This window comes from Bombina bombina, chromosome 3 (assembly GCF_027579735.1).
Source record: "Bombina bombina isolate aBomBom1 chromosome 3, aBomBom1.pri, whole genome shotgun sequence".
Classification (NCBI taxonomy): Eukaryota; Metazoa; Chordata; class Amphibia; order Anura; family Bombinatoridae; genus Bombina; species Bombina bombina.
In genome coordinates this window covers 57,273,201-57,289,369 of record NC_069501.1, presented here as the reverse complement: position 1 = coordinate 57,289,369, position 16,169 = coordinate 57,273,201, and positions in this window count along the sequence as shown.

Sequence of the window (16,169 nt, the reverse complement as noted above, 5' to 3'; positions counted from 1 at the left end):
AATAAAAATAAACCCTAAGCTAGAATAGATACTATTAGTTATATTGTAGCTAGCTTATGGTTTATTTTACAGGTAAGAAACTAAGAATTTAGTTTTAAATAGGAATAATTTAGTTAATGATAGGAATTTTATTTAGATTTATTTAAATTATATTTAAGTTAGGGGGTGTTAAGGTTAGGGTTAGACTTAGGTTTAGGGGTTAATAAATTTAGTATAGTGGCGGCGACGTTGGGGGCGGCATATTAGGGGTTAATAAATGTAGGTAGGTTGCGGCGACATTAGGGGAGGGAGATTAAGGGTTAATAAATATAATGTAGGTGTTGGCGATGTTGGGGGCAGCAGATTAGGGGTTAATAAGTATAATGTAGGTGTCAAGATATGTTGGGGGCAGCAGACTAGGGGTTAATAAGTGTAAGGTTAGGGGTGTTTAGACTCGGGGTTCATGTTAGGGTGTTAGGTGTACACATAACTTTAGTTTCCCCATAGGAATCAATGGGGCTGCATTACTGAGTTTTACGCTGCTTTTTGCAGGTGTCAGACTTTTTCTCAGCCGGCTCTCCCCATTGATATCTATGGGGAAATCGCGCACAAGCACGTATAACCAGCTCACCGCTCACTTAAGCAGTGCTGGTATTGGAGTGCAGTGTGGAGCACAATTTTGCTCTACGCTCACTTCTTGCCTGTTAACGCCGGGTTTAGGAAAACCTGTAATACTAGCGCTGTAGGAAAGTGAGTGGTGAGAAAAATCTGCAAGTTAGCAACGCACCCCTCATAACGCAAGACTTGTAATCTACCCGTTTCTTTCTTTCTTTCTCTCTCTATCTCTCTCTCGCTCTCTTTCTTTCATTTTTTCTCTCTCTCTCTCTCTCTCTCTCCTCTTTCTTTCTTTCTTTGTTTCTTTCTTTTTTTCTCTCTTTCTCTCTCTCTCTCTCTCTCTCTCTCTCCCTCTCTCTCTCTCTCTCTCTCTCTGTCTCTCTTTCTCTTTCTTTTATTAAATACAGAAAGACCTTGTTGTTCATCTGTTTTCAGCCATAAAGTAGAAGTAAGAGAGGATCACACAGTGAGAAATTTTATAAGTCTGATACTTGGTTATACTTCACTACTCACAACATTTTTCATGCTAATAACTTGTCAAAATGTAAATTCAATATTACAAAAAATGTAATATCATTGATATTGTAATATTTTATTTGCCTTTATAAATGTTATATCCAGCCGGTATAAAACCATACAGAAATGTGTGTTCTGTACAAGGTTACACGCTGTTGTGTATAGATTTAGTTTTTGTGTATTAGTATAGTTAGAAAATATACAAGATACACTAACCTTGAGGGTTGATTTTCTATAAATGGCTTATTATACGTACAAAACTCTAGAGATATCAGGGAGCTGCATTCCTCTTCCAAGGATATTGCAGTAAACATAAATTTATTTGTTCTACGTGATGCACATGAGATAAACCCAATTCTATTTCTGGGTGGTTCTACAAAAAAATTATGCAAAAGCCTCAAGACATATTTTTGGAGCCCCGTTGGTATCACTGTAAAAAAAAAAGAAGCAAATGTTCATCATGAACACAGTGTATTATATTGTTCCCACAATTTAACCATTTGTTGTGCCCGCAGCACATAGTTTCCTCCTCTTCTCGTATGTGGGGCGTGTCCTCACAGATCCCCCATGGCATAATTGCTGATTGGCTATAACAGAAGGTGAAGTTTCTAACTCAGACATATGCCCAGTGGCAGTTATTTTAAATCCCTACTTCTCCAAAAGTAACTGCTGACCTGAAATACTATTACTACAATAATAATATGTCCTCTGGATTAACCCCTTAACTGCTTTAGACCTGCAGTGGAAATATTACAGTCACCTCTCACTTCACAAAGGGTGATGCTGTGTATGCATGTATTGTGAAATGTGTTATGCTTAAGTTTTATTGAAATTGTATAGCACAGAACTAAAAGAAAAAAACTTTTAAACTGAGTTAAGAAACATTTGCAACCCAAACAATTAAAATAAACTTTTAAAGAGTTATACAAATATGTCAAGGGCAGCTCAATAGCTTCCAGACTGCTCAGTAACTAAGTGGTGCTCACTTCTCCTTGTGATATAGAAATCTCTGGTCTATTACCTGAGAACTGCTTTGTGCTGAACAGTCCAAGCTTGTTGGTGAAAAGCCAACACTCTCTTCATTGTCCTTCTCCAGCTGCCCAACGGAAAATGAGAAAAAGCCACAGGTGTCTTGGCACATCCTGAAATTTCACCGTTTGAAGCAACTAAGAGGAAGGAATTAACTGGGGAAACTTATGTCAGTCAGTAGATCCATTAATATAGCTGGCCAAGCTTCTGGACACAGGCCAGGAGGTATGGATCCTCCTGTTCCCATAACTGAGATAAGGGCTAAGACATCTGCTTGTCAGAATCTGCAAATAACTTGTGCTGCTGCACTGCCGCGCTGACCTGTCATGTCTGAGACAGAGCTGGGGGATATTTTATAAAGGTCTGTCTGTCACAGCTAGTAAAGCCTAATAAAGATCTGTTCACTTCAAACCAGTGCATGAAACAAACACAGCCATTGAGCATCTAGAAAGAAAATAGTGTAAATTAAAAAAATGCAAATGTAATAGTCTGGCAAATTATAATGTAATTTCAATTAACAAATGTAGGTAGCAAGAGTATTCACTGTAAGTTTGTCCTGTACGCTAATAGTTGCGTTGTGTTAGTGAAGCTTCTTAGCCTTAAGGTACAGTTAGGATGGCGGTCTTAGAGCAACTAATTAATAGTATGGTAATCAGTCCTGTTTATCAAACAGCAGATACACTGTTTAACACAAAGTTCATAGGTGGGTCGGTATGTAGCGGACACAAGCTCATGTGCTAGCTGTAACAAACAAATCCCAAAATTTGGGCTCGGCGGCCCTCCCGGATAAATGCAGTTATCAAGCGCTGTGCACCATACAGAGATATATTGCCACGGCAGGCCCACGCTACATACCTGTTCCCATACTTCAGTTCCGTGTCAGGATCCTTCTCTAGGTAGCGTGTACGGGTGTTTGCCGGAGACTCGCAGGGAAACCAGGTTCCGCTCCTTGACCCTTCCACTTGCTTACGCTCCTGAGCCCCAGATTCCTCTGTTCGATCCAACTTGCGGTACGTCAGTGACGTCACGGACAGGTGTGTGCTTGCCAGCCAATCCTATTGCGACTTCGATAGACCTGATTCGGCGTGGTGCAAATGGCAAGTAGATAATTTTCAAAGAACAAGAGAGCACCAACGCCGTTAAGTAAAACAAAATTCTTTATTTCAAAAGGTTAAAAAATGTTACAGGACAGCAGTACCCTGTAATTAGTTAGAACAAGTGTAGAAAAATTGGCTTACGCGTTTCAGCATATAGCCGTAGTCATAGCCTGTCATTTTGTAATACACTTCGGTTTAAAAAGTACTGCCTAAAATATTATTGGTTATCCAAACTCCACCTCTAACTAATTAGCCAATGCCAGGTTGGGATTTTGTTGTTAGTGTTCAGCACAGTCATTGATTGCGAAAACATATGTACACAATAAACCCTATTAACAGGGCATATGTGCTGACAAATAACAAAACAAAACTCAATATGAAAGATACATTGTGGATATAAGTGAATGATGTATTCTAAATAAACTGTGTGTCCTATTACCCTCCGTTAAGCTATGTTGCTATTATAGTGGGTAAGTTAGTATTACTCTCTTGTAACATATTCCCTAGTTACTCTCAATCCTTGTTGGAGTATAGCAACCATTATATATAGTAGTTGGTTGCTTGATACAATATACAAAATACTCGGTTAGTAAGGATAGGTACAATGTAACATAGTTAACTATTAGATTTCTTTGTTTTAATATTTGTGGGAAATTGTTGTAAGAAAGATATAGAATAGATAGGATGTTATAATTCTCAAAAAATGTCTGAGTATAATGGGAAAGGGGTGATTCTATGTTATCACTGTTTTGACTAGAGAGAAATTATTATATGAATATAAATAACAAGGACCTCAAAGGAATGGAATACTGTCTTCTTTCTTGTTCAGACTATAAAAATAATTGACACAGTTACCAAATTTATTCCCAGTAATTTATCAAGTCGTATTTGGAGTTCAGACCCTCTGGATATCGTGTTCTGAGTCTGAACATCCAAAATGCTTCTCTTTTAGCCAACAATTTCTCAATATTACCTCCTCTTTTGGGAAGTTTTACTTTTTCTATCGCACACCATCGCAAGGTGTGTATAGATCCCTTGTGTCTGTTTTTAAAGTGACATACCAATGGAGTGCTAGACTTTCCTCTTGTGATGGTTGATAGATGTTCCCTTATTCGGGATTTTATGTCTCTAGAGGTGAGACCTATATATTGCATTCCACATTCTATGCAATATAGTAGATATACAACCTCTGTAGACATACAGTTCATACATGACTTTATCTTAAAAGTTTCTCCTGTCACATTGGAGGAGAAAGTTTTTGTTCTAGTCAAATGTTCACATGGTTTACATTTATTATGCCCACAGGGGTACATACCATTATTGGTTAACCATGAAGAAGATCTGGCAGTCTCAGTTTTTAGCATTGTTGGGGACAGCAGTGATCCCAATGTTGGACATTTTTTGGAGCTGCATCTAATACCTGTTTTGACAACTTCCACCAGTTTTTCATCAGCTTCCAAAATATGAAAGTGTTTCTTAATTATATTTACAATCTCAGGATATTGATTGCTATAATTGGTGGTAAAGTTGACCCCCTTAAACATTTCTTTGCCTGTGCCTTTTTCAGTTAGTAGGGATGACCTATTTATTTTGTCTACTTCTTTTCTCGCTTTCCTGATTACCATATTGGAATACCCCCTCTCTTTGAGTCTGTTTTCCAAAGCAATTGCTTCCTGTGAGAAATCACTTTCAAGAGTACAATTTCTCTTCAGGCGAATGAATTCACCTTTAGCTACCGCATGAGCTGTATGCTTCGGGTGACAACTCTTACCATGAAGCAATGAGTTGCCTGTTATTGCTTTTCTATAGATCTTAGTAACAACCTGTTTGTCATGAATGCCTTTAAGAGTCACATCTAGATAGTTAATTTCATCAAGACCAGTTTCAAAAGTGAATTTTAAACCTATTTGATTCTCATTCAGTCTATTGACAAATTTTACCACATCCCCTGCCTCCCCTTTCCATATAAAGAGGAGGTCATCAATGTATCTTACATACAAGAGGATGTCTTTTTTGTATTCATTTCCATCTCCAAAGATGTGGAACTGCTCCCACCAACCTAAAAATAGGTTGGCATATGAGGGGGCAAATTTTGCCCCCATAGCAGTTCCACATCTTTGGAGATAGAAAATATCCTGGAATTGGAAAAAGTTATGGGAAAGTAAAAACCGTGTAACTCTGATGATATATTTCTGAAAATCCAATGAGAATTCTGTGTAGTATTTCAAGAAAAATTCTATTGCTCTTATACCATCGTCATGGGGTATCGAGGAGTATAACGCCACTGCATCCACAGTGACCCAACACGATATCCAGAGGGTCTGAACTCCAAATACGACTTGATAAATTACTGGGAATAAATTTGGTAACTGTGTCAATTATTTTTATAGTCTGAACAAGAAAGAAGACAGTATTCCATTCCTTTGAGGTCCTTGTTATTTATATTCATATAATAATTTCTCTCTAGTCAAAACAGTGATAACATAGAATCACCCCTTTCCCATTATACTCAGACATTTTTTGAGAATTATAACATCCTATCTATTCTATATCTTTCTTACAACAATTTCCCACAAATATTAAAACAAAGAAATCTAATAGTTAACTATGTTACATTGTACCTATCCTTACTAACCGAGTATTTTGTATATTGTATCAAGCAACCAACTACTATATATAATGGTTGCTATACTCCAACAAGGATTGAGAGTAACTAGGGAATATGTTACAAGAGAGTAATACTAACTTACCCACTATAATAGCAACATAGCTTAACGGAGGGTAATAGGACACACAGTTTATTTAGAATACATCATTCACTTATATCCACAATGTATCTTTCATATTGAGTTTTGTTTTGTTATTTGTCAGCACATATGCCCTGTTAATAGGGTTTATTGTGTACATATGTTTTCGCAATCAATGACTGTGCTGAACACTAACAACAAAATCCCAACCTGGCATTGGCTAATTAGTTAGAGGTGGAGTTTGGATAACCAATAATATTTTAGGCAGTACTTTTTAAACCGAAGTGTATTACAAAATGACAGGCTATGACTACGGCTATATGCTGAAACGCGTAAGCCAATTTTTCTACACTTGTTCTAACTAATTACAGGGTACTGCTGTCCTGTAACATTTTTTAACCTTTTGAAATAAAGAATTTTGTTTTACTTAACGGCGTTGGTGCTCTCTTGTTCTTTGAAAATTATAATGTAATACAATGTATTAGGGTTTTGTACCAATACTGGCAGGAACAAAAAACACCTTGAAAAAAGCATGCAAGGTGGAGAAATGTTCGTTAGAAGGTAGGAAGAGGCGTGTCACCAGGAGGAGTGTAAGAACGTCTGTAAGACCTATCACTGCTGATTCTATGGCGTGTTTCTTTTATATAAAAAGACTGGTTATGTTTGTTTGATGCCAAAATTATATACCACCCTGGGTGACATTGTATGCCTTGATCTTATCTTAAACGTTTTTGGACTGTTTCACATATTTATAAGTTTTTAAAGAAGACAGGATCTATCAGCCGTTTAAGTGAGTTATTTAGAGTGCTTTTCTTAGAGCTGTTTGTAGCTTCATCAAGTGTAAGTATGGAGATAGAAGAGTGTGGGGTATTATATGTAAACACAGATTTACACTATAGACTCCATTTATCAAGCAGCAGATGCTGATTTGGAGGCCCATCATTGTAGGACCACTCCTTCTTCACCTGTCCGCCACCTTTTAGGTGGCAGATTGAAATTATCCCAATCTGATATGATCAGGATGATTGACAGCCTCTGCAAGCGGCTGCCAGTGAGCAGGGGCCGATAAATGACAATGTGTATGCTGTCCAGATTTAGCAATGTCCAGTGGACATGATACGCTATAGCCAATCATGTCCGCTCGACACTTAACAAATCTAGCTCATTGTATTTGCTTCTTTTCCCTTTTTGAGTAAAATCTACTGTGGATTTACAGTGACCACCTAGGATTTTAAATCAATAGAAGACACTTTTATTCAGATTAACTATTTTTTGTTATATCATTATTTGGTGCTTATTTGCACAACTTTTATGCACATTTTTTATGATAAATTGATACAGACTTGTTTGTGACATTTATTACTTCTTTATGTAATTAAACCTTTGAATTTTGGGAGTTGTACAGATCAACCAGTACGTTATCTGTCTCTAGCACATATATGCACCTTCTGTTAATTCCAAAATAAACAGCTAAAATGAAACCGTTTTTTATGCCGACAAAATAAAATGAAACCGTTTTTTATGCCGACAAAATAAAATAAAAACTGCTGTGTGGGGTGAATACGAATATTTATGAATTTTGCAATTTTAAAGCCCCAACGTTGAAGCAAGTTTTTCCTCAAGATTTTAGTTTTGTGAACAGGTTTTCTTTAATCTACGCTAAATGCTCAAACTTATTTTTGCATAAAGGCCAATAGTGATCTTATTCTCATATATTTGTCATGTTTGAATCATTTTTAATAACTTTGATCATTTTGTCTGTGTTCAAAAGGGAAAGATTGTGAATTCTTGACTTTGAGTGCAAAATGTAAACCTCTCTTTGTTATAAAATTGTAATGTTTTATGAGAAGCGGTAAAAACACTAGTAAACAAGACAATGCGATTCATGGGTTTCAGATCTAATTAGAAAACATTTGTAAATGTAAACAATGATTACTTTCTCTGTCACTGAGATTTTCTTAGTATACAAACGTGCACATAGTGTATGCTGTATGGTATAATATGTTTGTTTTGATTTGGGACTGTATAATTCCTATGACTGCTGATCATAGATATCTGTAGACATTTTCCCAGGTGGGGAGAGGACATAAAATGCTCAAACATAGTAATATAAGTAGCATGTGCAGCAGTGAGAGATACTTGTTGTATATATATATATATATATATATATATATATATATATATATATATACTGTATACTTTCAAGAAAAAAGCACTCTCTGGTTTTGAAAAAAAATAGAATTTACTAGCGAAGGCTTGCCAGAAACACGGGACCTCAAGCTTCATACATACACATATTTTAAGCATTCCTTCTTTCTGTTAAATATCCCAGAGAAATATTCTGGGCTAGATCACTAGTGGAGCAGTATTTTGGACTCCCGGTTGTGCGTTAACTGCGCTAGAATTAAGCTTTTAATGTGTGTCAGGTAGTGCACGTATTACAAGTTGAAAGTAAAAAGTTTTCGCACAAGCACTAACCCAACGTTAAAGTCCCACTCGTGCGCAAACCTGATCGCATTTTCTCAAGTGCTCTAACTCGACATGAAAATATAAATATTTCAAATTCCAATGCTCCTCACATAACAGAATATGTTCTATTTATTATTATTAATATTAAATATATATATAGATGATTTTTTAACATCTATCTATCTATCTGTCTATGTATGATTATATATAGCTATAAATATATACAAATATATATAGGAATATCTATTTAAAAAATATGTAAAACATATTCTGCTATGTGAAGAACATTGGAATGTGAAATATTTTCAGTAAATACACAGTATAACACTTTATTAAAAATAAATATTGAATAAATATGTTTTACATGTTTTCATCTACTTGACTGCAAAGGGCTCCAATGTATTTATATATTTATCTAAATATGTGTACACATTATGTGTTTATATGTGTATATAAATAAATATGTACCCACAAATATAAATATATATATACAGTAAGAAAATGAAGAGCACTCCACGGGACTTGTAACTAAACACACTTTTACTATTGTAAACGTTTTCGGACACACTGTCCGTCCTCAGACAAATACATAAAAATTGCCAACTTACCCTCCACCATAAATAAGTCACACTGAACGCCGAAAAAAACGCTCTCCCGGGTTGGTCCGCCCACAACATGACGTCACCGCCCTGGGCAACGTGTGAACAGCTAAAAAGTTAAATGTACATTAACGTTACAATACAATACATTAACAAAAAGTACTGGTATTGAATACTTTATCAAGAGCAAACATGTGAAATATCATAGGCATTAGTTAATATTATACAAAATGCAACGTACTGTGCACTATATCAGATCACTATGGTAACGAAGTAAACAAAAAAGCGCTATCCAGCCAGGACATATCATCACAGTACTTTGTTGGACCTAAAGAATATGCCAAATATTAGTATAATATGATAAAGAAGAAACAAAAGTTACAAATACATATACACACACATACATATACATATTTACACATGTATATGTATGTATTTCTATGTTAAAGCCATTTACCTGCCTTTTTTTCTAACACCTGAGAACCTTATATCTTTGAGCCCTTATAACTTTTTGTGCAAAATGAGGACAATTTGATAATAGAAGTAAATAGTTTACAATTGTATGTTCTATCTGAATCATGAAAGAAAAAAAATGTTTTTTATTTCCCTTTAAAGCAAGCTTCATAGCAGCAATACATTACTGGGACCTACTTGAATGCATCTTGCGAGCCACCAATCCCCAACTAGATTCCAGGACTGCATTACTGATCCTGAGCCTACGTAGGTATGCTTTTCAACCAATGATAGCAAGAGTACAAAGCAAACACACGTTATAAGTGCATGCCCTATCTGAATAACGAAAGTTTAAGTTTGACTTACATGTTCTTTTAAGAGAATTTTAGGATGGAGAGTGGCTCTAGGATGGAATCAGAAATAAAGTGTGGTTATGGGAAGAAAACTGAGGTGAAAGAAGAAGTAGGATACTAAAGGAATGGGTGTAAACAAGTCTGCACCTCTGGTTAATGACTGATGCATATGTTAGTAAATAATAAAAACACCTCATTTTCCATTTCCTCCTCACAGCTCTCCATCACCCCAGCACAGTGCCACGTCTATATTCACATCACTTTAACTGCTTGTTGAAGCCTTTCTGGCAGAAGGATTTACTGAATTTCCCATTAGCCTCTTGCCTGAAAGGCTTTGTAATACTCAGCTAATTTATTCTATCAATGCTAATGAATGTGTCAGATGTAGAAAATGCTTTCTTGAAAACACGCAAACGAATCCCACAACTGTGAATGTCTTGGATTTTATCAAGTTAGTACCATCATCAGCCACTTGCTAGGATAATGGGCTCAGACCAGTCTTATTTTTTATTTATTTTTCTTAATAGTCAACCTCAGCTTGATTCCTAGAATGTTAGATCTCGATTTTCTAAAAGCCCTGTGGGGCCCCATGAAATATTTATCACAACAAGACATAATCCAAGGATTTTAGAGTTGGCTTCTTGTTCTGAAAGGGAATAACGTTTGATTTAAAGTCTAGAGGAATAAACCATGCAAATATGATGTCGGTCAATACAGAATGTTGTCAATGAAGTTTAATTCCCCAAAGCTCTTACAGATAACAGGAAACAAGTAGGGTAAATAAAGTTTCATGTTCATTTTAGAAAAAAGTTATAGGGGCCGATTTATCAAGGGCCAAATGGGCCCTGATGCCCCTGTTTCCGCACGAGCCTTAAGGTTTCCCAGAAACAGCATTAATGAAGCAGCGGTCTAAAGACCGCTGCTCCTTAACTGGTCCACTGCCTCAACCTATACAAACGGTTGATTGACACCCCCTGCTAGCAGCCGATTGGCCGCAAATCTGCAGGGAGCGGCATTGCACAAGCAGTTCACCAGAACTGCTTGTGCAATGTTAAATGCAGACAGCATATGCTGTCGGCATTCAGCAATGTCTGTCGGACATGATACGCTACAGCGTATCATGTCGGACAGACTGATAAATCGGCCCCATAGTGTGAACAGTCATGAACTAACCCAAGCTTAATCAACTTAAACAACAATTAAACTGTGCCACCAAATGTATCAAGTGACCAACTTTGCAATCAAAAGCGTATTAATAATATTATAATTAAAATGGCTGTTCACCAAAGTAATGTAATCATGCAGTCTCGTACCTCAGAGTTTACTAGCTCAATACCAACGGTACGGGAAAAAATCCACACAATCTCACAAATTAATAAAATTACTTATTTTTATTAAAGAAGCCCCAAAACAGTGATAGGACAAAAATGCATTTAAAAGACCAGTCAACACAGTAGACAATGCAATAGCACTTAGTCTGAATTTCAAATGAGTAGTAGATTTTCTTTCTGACAATTTTAAAAGTTATGTCTTTTTCCACTCCCCCTGTACCATGTGACAGCCATCAGCCAATCACAAATGCATACACGTACTATGCGACAGCCATCAGCCATTCACAAATGCATACACACTTATTCTTGCACATGCTCAGTAGGAGCTGGTGAATCAAAAAGTTTAAATATAAAAAGACTGTGCACATTTAGTTAATGGAAGTAAATTGGAAAGTTGTTTAAAATGGCATGCTCTATCTGAATAATGAAAGTTTAATTTTGATTGAGTGTCCCTTTAAGGCAACAAATAACTGCAATGTGTCCCTATGGCTATTTAATCAGGCTGCATTTATAAACAGTGTGTGGATCTGCTTTATATAGTACACCATTTTAAAACAACATAATGAATAATTAATTACAGATATATCCAATAAGATCCAGGATCCAGTTAAATGAAATATAAAACCACTCTTACTTTATACAAATAATAATCAGCATCAATGCATAATGTAAGTTTAGTTTTGTATGTCTCATGGTGTGAATGGATGCTATCACCTGTGTGCATGCATTGTTTATGGCTGATATATTTGGTTACCCAAGCATAACCCACTGTTAGAGACATCTACAAATTAAATCTTACGTTGATCAAACAATTACTGTGGGGGGAGTGGAAAAAATATACATTTTCAGATATATATTACAGGAAAAAACAGGAATAATAAATAATGAATGTATATTGCAAAGTTGTTTTTCTTGCTGTGTGTAATTAGAACTTCTGTATTAATTATAAGAGCCCCTCCCATTTAGGGCATCTTTTAGTGTTCTCTAGAAAGCCAAGCAGTTTGCTTTTTTTTTTACCATACCGGATGTACAGTCATTTTATGGTCAACATTTTAAATGTCTTGATAAATATTGCACTGGGCAATACCGAATACAGGTTTAATTAGAATCATTTATCAGAATCTAGCTCAATATTACTTGATAATATAATGAACATTTTTTAAATATAGTCGCATATTTTAATAATAATGTGATTTTTTTAAATTTGCTTTAAGCACTAAGCACTATTTTTAAAGGCTATCTTTAAAAAATTGCATTAAAAATTATATGTGATCATTTTTCTAATTGTGCTTCTGATAACTACCTAATGAGCTAGAAAAAAGAAAATGAAGTTTAAATTATGACTGAGCGCTGTGCAGATAGTGTACAATTGGCTTGTCGAAGCAAAATCTGCGCCGAGAGAGAAGAACAGAGCTTTCTTCACTTCGCAGCTCTATAAACACAGGATTTATGAGTCTGTGATGTTAGGGGAATTGCGTACCCCTCACATTACAGCTTTAAAATTCATTTTAATAAAATCCTTTTTTTATTCTAGATTTGGTAGTTCTTTAAGTGCCATAAACTTTTACTGCCTGAATGGGTTAAACAATCATTATAAAAATGACATACTGCTCTTTATGTAAAACAAATTAGCTCTTTTAATAAGCTTAGACATAAACCAACAAATAGGGTAGAAAATGTCATATCCATTTACAGTTCTTGAATGAAGTGTGCTTTACGTGTCTGCAGGCGTCCTATAGACACTCACAGAAGATCTGCTGATCTTTAGCTTATACTGTAGCAGCGCTCAATGTCATTTTCCTCTCTTGAGACCACTTGGTCATATAACTCAACTTTAAACCAACTGTGTCAATGGTAAGCCATCTATATATGACATAGACAAGTATGCACACATAGCTAACAAAATTTGTGGAGCTTATGGTGGGTGATTGATACCCCAAATCATAAGTGTAGAGCCAACAACTTTTAGAAGGCTAATAAACACTATACAATTGTAAAATAAGATGTTTACATAGTAAAAAAATAAATAAATAGCAAAATACTAGGAATATTTATTTTGTCTCCTCTTCCTGCAATTTAACTGTAAAAATGATGGGTTCCACTTCTGAGAATTGGAAGTGCATACCACAGACTTCACAAACCTACCCTGCCACATATCTTTTTCTAATCAAATAAGAGAGGTGATGTTATAAGAAATCCAAAAGCATTGCAATTGTTGCTAACAAAATGACAGTGGTTTGCCTTGTCTACACCAATTACCAGCGCAGAATGGCTCCTCCAAATGAAGTAAGTGGTAGGATGATTTTGGTAGTTAAAAAACTGTCAGCTAGATTACGAGTTGTGCGTTCAGGTTTTAACGCTAAAGAAATGGTAATTTTAGCTTTAAAACGGCACTGCAGCCATTACAAGTCTTGTCGGTATAGCTGTATTGCAAGTCTTTTAGCCTCTAACACAATGTCAGTCCCGCACACTTAAAAATGACGTTTTTTCATGGGACTTCCATAGCACAACTATTATGAGTTTCGCGGTCAGGCTGAAAAGATAGCGTTGTAGCCTATACCGACAAGATCCGTTCTGCAATCTAAAAGCAGTATTTATGAGTTTTACGCTACAAAACTGTAACATAAAACTCATAACTAAACTGTTACAAAGTATACTAACACCCATAAACTACCTATTAAAACCTAAACCGAGGCCCTCCCTCATCGCATTCACAAATACTATATTAAACTTAATAACCCCTAATCTGCCACTCCCCGACATTGCCGCCAATAAAAATAATTATTAACCCCTATTCCGCCACTCCTCAACATCGTCACCACTATAATAAAGTTATTAATCCCTAAACAGCTGCCCTCCTGCATCGCAAACACTATTTAAATATTATTAACCCCATCTGCCGTCCACCAACATCACCCCCACTGTACTAAAGTTATTAAGCCCTACACCGCCGCCACTATAATAAACCTATTAACCCCTAAACCACAAGCCCCCCACAACGAAATATACTAAAGTAAACTACTAACCCCTAAACCGAAAGCCCCCACATCACAATAAACTAAATTAAACTAGTAACCCCTAAACCTAATGCCCCCCTAACTTTATATTACAATTACAATCTCCCTATCTTAAATTAAATTAAAACTTACCTGTCAAATAAAAAGAACTAAGTTTAAACTAACAATTAAACTAATATAATTATTAAACTAAAATTAAACTAACTACCAATTAAAAAAAATTAAACTACACATTAAAAAATCCTAACACTACTCTAAAAATTACAAACTATACTACATATGTCTACATATGTATTTATGTATTTATAATATATATATATATATATATATATATATATATATATATATATATATACAATATATATATATATATATATATATATATATATATAGACAGATATATAAGTGAATTGGAACCCTTTGCAGTCAAGTAGATGAAAACATATTATGCAATATTCATATTTATTTATGTGGCATATTGTATATGTACTGTAAATGTTTCACATTCCAATGTTCTTCACAAAGGGGAATATGTTCTATCTCTCTCTCTCTCTCTCTCTCTCTCTCTCTCTCTATATATATATATAAAACCAAAAAACATCATATATATGTAGAAATATGTATTTATGAATAAATAGAAGATATAATTCCATGTGAAGAAGATTGGAATGTGAAATTTTCATGTTGGGTTAGCACACTTGAGAATAAGCGATCAGGTTTGCATTAAAGTAGGGTATTTTTTTCCACTTTGTTTTGCTTCATTGACTTCTATGGTGGAAATACGTTAATGCATGTGTGATATCTGTGATATCCTAGCTTTCTTTTTTTGCCTGCATCAGGACAGCACACGAGTGAAAATGTTTTACTTTCAACTTGTAATACGATCACAACCCAACAGGCGTAAAACAAATTACTTCTAGCGGAGATAGTGTGCGAGCGGGAGCATTAAATACCGCTTCACTTGTAATCTGGCCCTTTATGAGTTAAATCCTACTATGCCTCTTAATTCTGTTTATGTCTCAGTTTCCTTATGGCAAACTTGGAGCAGCCAAAATAATAGACTATCTATATATTAGCTAGATCATGACTTCAAGACCTGGCCAAATTAAATTATTGGTGTACAAGGCCATTTACAATCATGTTTATGAACAGTGTTCATTAAATTCTTGAGAAGGTTACAGTGTACAATTAATCACTTTTATTATTAAATGCTTTTAATTAAAACAAGCCAAGTACATATTTTATATACAAAAATGATGCAGATTGAAAAAAAAAAAGGATTTAGTCACCATTACTGAATGAAAATGCAATATAAAAAGGAACAGAGTATTGCTCTGGCAGGAATGATAAGTGACTCAAAACAAATACCTTGGTAAATATTTCTTTAGGATGTATTTTTCAGCATATATAACGTTAATGAACATTAAAGGCAACAAATGATACATGGGGCCTTTAAAATAAGGGCCAAAGGGGGAGTTAATGGCAAAATATTCCAGTGACATTTGAAAGCAGCTCAGTGCATTTCAGATTGGATTAGAAGTATTTTTGCACTATGCTTCTAGTAAAATTATTACTTTTTTTTTAGTGATTATATTTACTATGTTGGCTACAGTACAGAGAGCACATGACCATAGTAAACTTAAGGCTATGCCCCATTTGTGTCACTAAACAAACTTAACTTCCCAACCCCAATAAAGAGACATTAACAATTTAACAAATGAAAGCTAAGGCTTTCACAAAGTCATAATAATAAATACAGTGATGGCATCTTGGGCTCGGACAAAATACCCCATATACAGTGGGGCAAAAAAGTATTTAGTCAGCCACCAATTGTGCAAGTTCTCCCACTTAAGAGGATGAGAGAGGCCTGTAATTTTCATCATAGGAATACCTCAACTATGAGAGACAAAATGTGGAAACAAACATCCCAGAACCACACGGGGGAACCTAGTGAATGACCTGCA